The sequence below is a fragment of the Muntiacus reevesi genome, chromosome 9, assembly GCF_963930625.1.
Source record: "Muntiacus reevesi chromosome 9, mMunRee1.1, whole genome shotgun sequence".
In the NCBI taxonomy this organism is placed as follows: Eukaryota; Metazoa; Chordata; class Mammalia; order Artiodactyla; family Cervidae; genus Muntiacus; species Muntiacus reevesi.
In genome coordinates, this window is record NC_089257.1 from 49,110,419 (window position 1) to 49,117,542 (window position 7,124).

The following is a 7,124-nucleotide window of genomic DNA, read 5'->3' on the forward strand; positions in this document are numbered from 1 at the left end:
ATTGGAAGATCCTCTTGAAAGCAACTTGGCAATGTGTGTAAAAATACTGATTATTCCTATCCTGTAATTCAATTGCTAAAAAACTATTCTGTGGGAATAAGCATACAGAGGGCGTTATTCCTGATGGAATTATTTTTTTAGTATGATAATAAATGCAGAAGCAGTCTGAAAACCAATAGGAGATCCACTCAGTGGAACTGTTTTATGTACACATCCTCTGGCTACATATATTAAGACCTTCAATGACCTCTGTTAGGAGGTAGTGAAAACAGGAGGGAAGGGGGCAGGGCACAACCTTTGAAAGAATGACATAGCCTGAGAAAAGAACATAAACTGATTAGACTCAAATGGGTCCACAATGTCAGACAAGTCAGCTTTGACTAGCCCTTGAGCCTCAATCAGCAAGCTAAAATGACACACCCAGAGGTACTATGACAGTTCCAAGTCGACCATCAAAGATCAAAGTGTGGGCAGTGGCCCAATCCCTGGAAACCCCCACCCATTTCCCCAAATAGTCGGAATAATACTCCCACTCATTAGCCTGTGAAATTACCCAACCCATAAAAGCTAACCACACACTCTGAGGCTGCTGCACTCACCCTCTGAGATGGCCCACACTCTTCTGTGGAGTGTGTTTCTCTCTGAAGAATCCACCTCTTACCTATCACTTTGTCTGTCACTGAATTCTTTCTACGATGAGACATCAAAAACCTGAGCTTCGTTAGGTGTTGAAACCAGATCTGTGATCTCAGTTGGGAGACTGTGGGTTTTGGCTGGTTTAGGGTCCCAAAGGGCTTCCCTGGTGCTTGAGACAGTAAAGAATTCGCCTGCAATGCAGGAGGCCTTGGTTCCATCCCTGGGTTGGGAGAATCCCCTGGAGGAGGGCATGCCAACCCACTCTAGTATTCTTGTCTGGAGAATCCCCATGGACAGAAGAGCTGTCCCCATGGACTGGCCAGCTAGTTGAAAAGAGCCGGGCATGACTGGGCAACTAAGCATGGAGTCCCAAAATGGGTTTTGGCTGTTCAAGTCCCAGTCACATGGGTTCAAGTCCCAAGCAGGGTTTTGGCTGGATTCAAGTCCCATTCTGAGGTAAATGATTTCAGCCGCTTCCCATTCAATTAATTCATGGTCATTATTAAAAGCAATATTTATTTAGATTATTTGTTTACTGTCTGCCTCCACCTCTACAATGTAAGCTCCATTAAGATAAGGGGCCTTGCCTTCTTATCCGTTTGTATGCCCCAATACCTGACAGTACCAACACCTAAGTTGGTGTTCAATAAATATATTAAATAGATTTTTTTCTTTTTGGCAACACTGGGTAAATAGTTCCCTATTATGTAATATAATATGATAATAATAATTGTTCCCTATTCTATTATTATTTTATACTTCTGAGATCTTAGTTCCCTGACCAAGGATTGAACCTTGGGAGCTCAGCATGAAAGCACAGAGTTATAACCACTGAACAACCTTGGAATTCTATAGATTTTTTCAACCATAGAAAATTACAAAGAGACCAATAATGTGGACAATGCTTCTACAAATGCCAAGAGGTAAGTATAAAAAACAAAACAAATATCAAAAGAAATACATAAGCAAGTAAATTTACATCTTTAGTATAGAGGTCTTCTTGAGCAAGATGCAAAACCATTTTTAAAACACTTGATACATTTTACTAAAAAAAAAAAAAAATTTTTTTTTAGCCACAACTTGTGGGATCTCAGTCCCCTGACCAGGGATTGAATATAGGCCCTGGAAATGAAAGCCCAGATCCTGACCACTAGCCACCAGTTCAGTTCAGTTCAGCCTCTCAGTCGTGTCCGACTCTTTGCGACCCCATTGACTGCCAAACGCCAGGCTTCCCTGTTCATCACCAACTCCTGGAGCTTACTCAAACTCATGTCCATTGAGTCAGTGATGCCATACAACCATCTCATCCTCTGTCGTCCCCTTCTCTTCCCACCTTCAATCTTTCCCAGCATCAGGATCTTTTCCAATGAGTCAGTTCTTCACATCAGGTGGCCAAAGTATTGGAGTTTCAGCTCCCACATCAGTCCTTCCAATAAATATTCAGGACTGATTTCATTTAGGATGGACTGGTTAGATCTCCTTGCAGTCCAAGTGACTCTCAAGAGTCTTCTCCAGCATCACAGTTCAAAAGCATCAATTCTTTGGTGCTCAGCTTTCTTTATAGTCCAACTCTCACATCCATACATGACTACTCTAAAAACCATAACTTTGACCAGATGGACCTTTGTTGGTAAAGTTATGTCTCTGCTTTTTAATATGCTGTCTAGGTTGGTCATAGCTTTTCTTCCAAGGAGCAAGGGTCTTTTAATTTCATGACTGCAGTCACCATCTGCAGTGATTCTGGAGCCTAAGAAAATAAAGTCTGTCACTGTTTCCATTGTTTCGCCATCTATTTGCCATGAAGTGATGAGAACAGATACCATGATCTTAGCTTTCTGAATGTTGAGTTTTAAGCCAACTTCTTCACTATCCTCTTTCACTTTCATCAAAAGGCTCTTTAGTTCTTCTTCACTTTTTGCCATAAGGGTGGTGTCATCTGCATATCTGAGGTTATTGATATTTCTTCCAGTGATCTTGATTCCAGCTTGTGCTTCATCCAGCCCAGCCTTTCTCATGATGTACTCTGCATAAAAGTTAAATAAGCAGGGTGACAATATCCAGGCTTGAGGTACACCTTTTCCTATTTGGAACCAGTCTGTTGTTCCATGTCCAGTTCTAACTTGTTTCTTGACCTGCATACAGATTTCTCAGGAGGTAGATAAGGTGGTCTGTTATTCCCAACTCTTGAAGAATTTTCCAGTTTGTTGTGATCCACATAGTCAGTTATGAGGGCTTCCCTCATAGCTCAGTTGGTCAAGAATCTGCCTGCAATGCAGGAGAACCAGGTTCTATTTCTGGGTCAGAAAGATCCCCTGGAGAAGGAAATGGCAATCCAAAATCCCATGGACAGAGGAGCCTGGCAGACTACAGTCCATGGGGTTGCAAGAGTCGGACACAACTTAGCAACTAAACCACCACCACACAGTCAAAGGCTTTGGCATAGTCAATAATGCAGAAGTAGATGTTTTTCTGGAACTCTGTTGCTTTTTCAGTTTCCAACTTGAACATCTGGAAGTTCACATACTGTTGAAGTCTGGCTTGGAGAATTTTGAGCACTACTTTGCTAGTGTGTGAGATGAAGGCAATTGTGTGGTAGTTTGAACATTCTTTGGCATTGCCTTTCTTTGGGATTGGAATGAAAACTAGCCACCAGGGAACTCCCTAAAAAAAATTTTTTTTAATACCAAACAATAAACTTTAAAACCTAGGAATAGACTGAGAAAAAATATTTGCAACATAAATAAGAATTACCACAAATCAATAAGAAAAGTACAACTCAACAGAAAAGTGGACAAAAGATGTGAATAGTAAATTTACCAAGGGAAAATTAAATAGCCAACAAATTAGAAAAAGATGAACAGGCTTATTAACACTGTGAGATGACACTCATTGAGAGGTGCCTAGATTGCAGAAGAGAGGAATGTCTGAATTAGAATGGAGCTGCAGTGAAGGTCTCCTAGGAAGAGTGATTTTTAAACTGGCTTAAAGGATGAGAGGGAATTAACAAAGGAAAGGAGGAGAAAACAGTTTTTACTGCTTATCTTTGAATGGGAGCTTCAAGAAAACAATAGGAGAATGGGGAAAAGTGAGATAAGACAAGGGCATTATCACAAAGTGCTAGAAGTTTGAAGTTAATCCTCAAAGATATCTGAAGGCATTGAAGAACTTTTAACTGGAGAGAACTGTATTAAGATTTGTATTTACGAAGCTTATTCTGACTGCCCAGTGACAGAATTAAAGGAGTTCCATAGTATCTGCAGGAAGAGAAGGTAAGAAGTTATGGTAATAAACCTGGCTAGACCCCTGGTAGCAGACTGGAAACAAAGAAATGATGTCAGGTATAAGATATGTGAGAAAAAGTATTTTAAAAGTTTTAATTATATGAGTAAATACATATTAGTTATTCCAGAAAAATACCGAAAAAGCAAACTATCAGACAAAACTATAAAAAAGCATCTCTAATACCACAATCCATAGATTATCATGATGTTTGGGATTTATCCTTCTGCTGGGAGGGATTGGGGGCAGGAGGAGAAGGGGACGACAGAGGATGAGATGGCTGGATGGCATCACCGACTCGATGGACATGAGTGAGTAAACTCCAGGAGTCGGTGATGGACAGGGAGGCCTGGCGTGCTGTGATTCATGGGATCACAAAGAGTCAGACACAACTGAGTGACTGAACTGAACTGAATATTAGAAGTATTAATTAAGGAAGTCAAATTAGGGGAGTAATGCCATAATTAGACAAGGATAGTAAGTGAGAATGAAGGGGTTAGGTGTTTAGGGAATTTTTGTCTTAGGAGGCTGAGGGGAATATTTGTGTCTAAGATTGCAGGAAGAGGAGTCACATTGGACAAAAAGATGCTGAATTTTGTTTTGGATACTGCCTGTCTATACCTCCTTGCTTCCTAATTTCTACATCTTTTCTCACCTGAAATTCCTCTCCTTATAGTCACTAGTGAGCTTTTCATTGGATTCAGTTTTTAGTCATTTGCTACTTCTCTCCATTGCTTAATACATTAACTCCTTCCTTCACGGTTTCCATGACAATTCTCTGACCACTTAGGAAACTCTTTTTGAAGGAAATGTTTCTTTTTACTTTACCTTAAACGCTGGCATCTCCCCTAGATATCCACTCTCTTTTCAGTCTACAGACTTTTTCTTAGCAATCTTGGCCATGACTTCAACAACCACATATAGATATATAGATGATAAATTTTTATTTCAAACACCAGAATTACACACATAATACTTATTAGACATTTATACCAGGGTGTACCACAGGCACCTCAAACTCAAATATCCAAATCTGAAATCAAGTTTATTCTTCCAGGGACTTCCCTGATGGTCCAGTCATTAAGAATCTGCCCTCCAATGCAGGGGATGCAGGTTCAATCACTGGTCAGGGAACTAAGATCTCCCCCGTGTGTGTGTGTGTGTGTGTGTGTGTGTGTGTGTGTGTTCTAAGTTGCTGAGTTGTGTCCAATTCTTTGTGACTCCATGAACTGTAGCCCGCCAGACTCCTCTGTCCATGGAATTTTTGAGGCAAGAATACTGGGATGGATTGCCATTGCCAACTCCAGGGGATCTTACTGACTCAGGGATTGAACCTTCATCTCCTATGTCTCTTATATTGGCAGGTAAATTCTTTACCACTGCACCACCTGGGAAGCCCCAAGATCCCACATGCCAAGGGTCAACTAAACTTATGAGCCACAGCCAGCTCTGGAGCCTGGATGCCACAACTAGGGACCCTGTGAGCCACAACAAAGACCCAACAAAAAAACTTAATCCTTCCAAACTTTAAACACTTTCTGTATTCATGATCTTGGGGGATGGCACCATCGGTTCCTATTTTGTCCAAGTCAGAAACCTAAGAACTCTCATTTCAGTTCAGTTCAGTCACTCAGTTGTCTCCAACTCTTTGCAACCCCATGGACTGCAGCACGCCAGGCCTCCCTGTCCATCACCAACTCCAAGAGTTTACTCATTTAACTCAGGAACTCTCATCTAATATTCACTAATTTCAAATTGTTAAATGAATAATGAATGAATGTGAATTCCACTTGTTTTTTACTCTCCATCGAAACACTGGTCTAGTCACACCTATATCTCCTCTTCCTTACCTTCCTCATTCAGATCTCATTATCTCTCTTCTTACTCTCCTTTACACAATTTTCCATATTACCACTAGACTGGTGTCTAAGAGACCATCTCGAAGCCCTTCATGGTCTGACACAAGCTTAAATAGCTGACTGTGAATCCAACATGAATAAACAAATAAATGAATAAAAGGAACCGTTCTGGGGGATTTCCCTGGTGGTTCAGTGGCTAAGAACCCACCCACCAATGCAGGGACACAGTTCGGTCCCTGGTACAGGAAGATCCCGCGTGCTGCGAGGCAGTTAGAGCCCATGCTCTGCGATAGGAGAAGCCACCACAATGAGAAGCCTGGGAACCGCAACTAGAGAGTAGCCCCCACTCGCTGAAACTAGAGAAAGCACACAAGAAGCAATAAAGATTCAGTGCAGCCAGAAACAAATAAATAAAATAAAATTTTAAAAAAGAAACCATTCCAACCACACGTAGCACCCTGAACATGCCACACTCCTTTGTTCTGCTATGCCCTTGCAGCGGTTGTCCTTCTGCCTTTAAACGTCTTCTCCCCAGTGTTTGCCTACGATCAATTCCTGCTTATCTTTGAAGAGGTCTTCTAAAGTTAGCTACCAGCCATGACAGGGAGTCCCTCCCCTGGATTGACTCTATTTTAGTAATTATCTAATTATATTTGTTTACTCTTGTGGGGGGTGCACACAGCACAACGTGTGCGATCTTAGTTCGCCAACCAGGGATTGAACCCATGCCCCCCACACTGGAATTGAGGAGTCTTAGCCACTGGACCGCCAGGGACGTCCCCTAATTGTTTACTTATTGTCTACCACATAGACCACAAACCCCTTTGGTGATCCAGCATGATGCCTTTCTCAATATGTTTTTTACAGTGAATGCCTTTGAGGCACGTGAAAGCTCTCCAAATACATATAATTTATTTTTGTTGTTCAGTCGCCTAGTTGTCTCTGACTCTTTGTGACCCCATGAACTGCAGCATGCCAGCTTTTATATATATATACATATGTGTATATATATATATATATACACACATACATGCATAGTTAGTTAAATGGGTAAGTGAAAAAAGAAGACTGAAGGGGTAGACCTGTACCAGCAAATATAAAAGATATTATAAAGTAATTAAAACAGGCATGTACAGGGTCAGGGAAAATGTAGGCAAATACATGAGATCAAATAGATTCACATAATCATAAGGATTTGTATATAATAAAGGAGGAATTTTAAATTAGAAGGAAAAAAAGGATTATTTAATAAATGTTCTAGGATAATTATCTAACCAATTTTTAAAAATCAGATACCTATCACATCAGTTCAGCTCAGTCACTCAGCTGTGTCCAACTCTTTGCAACCCC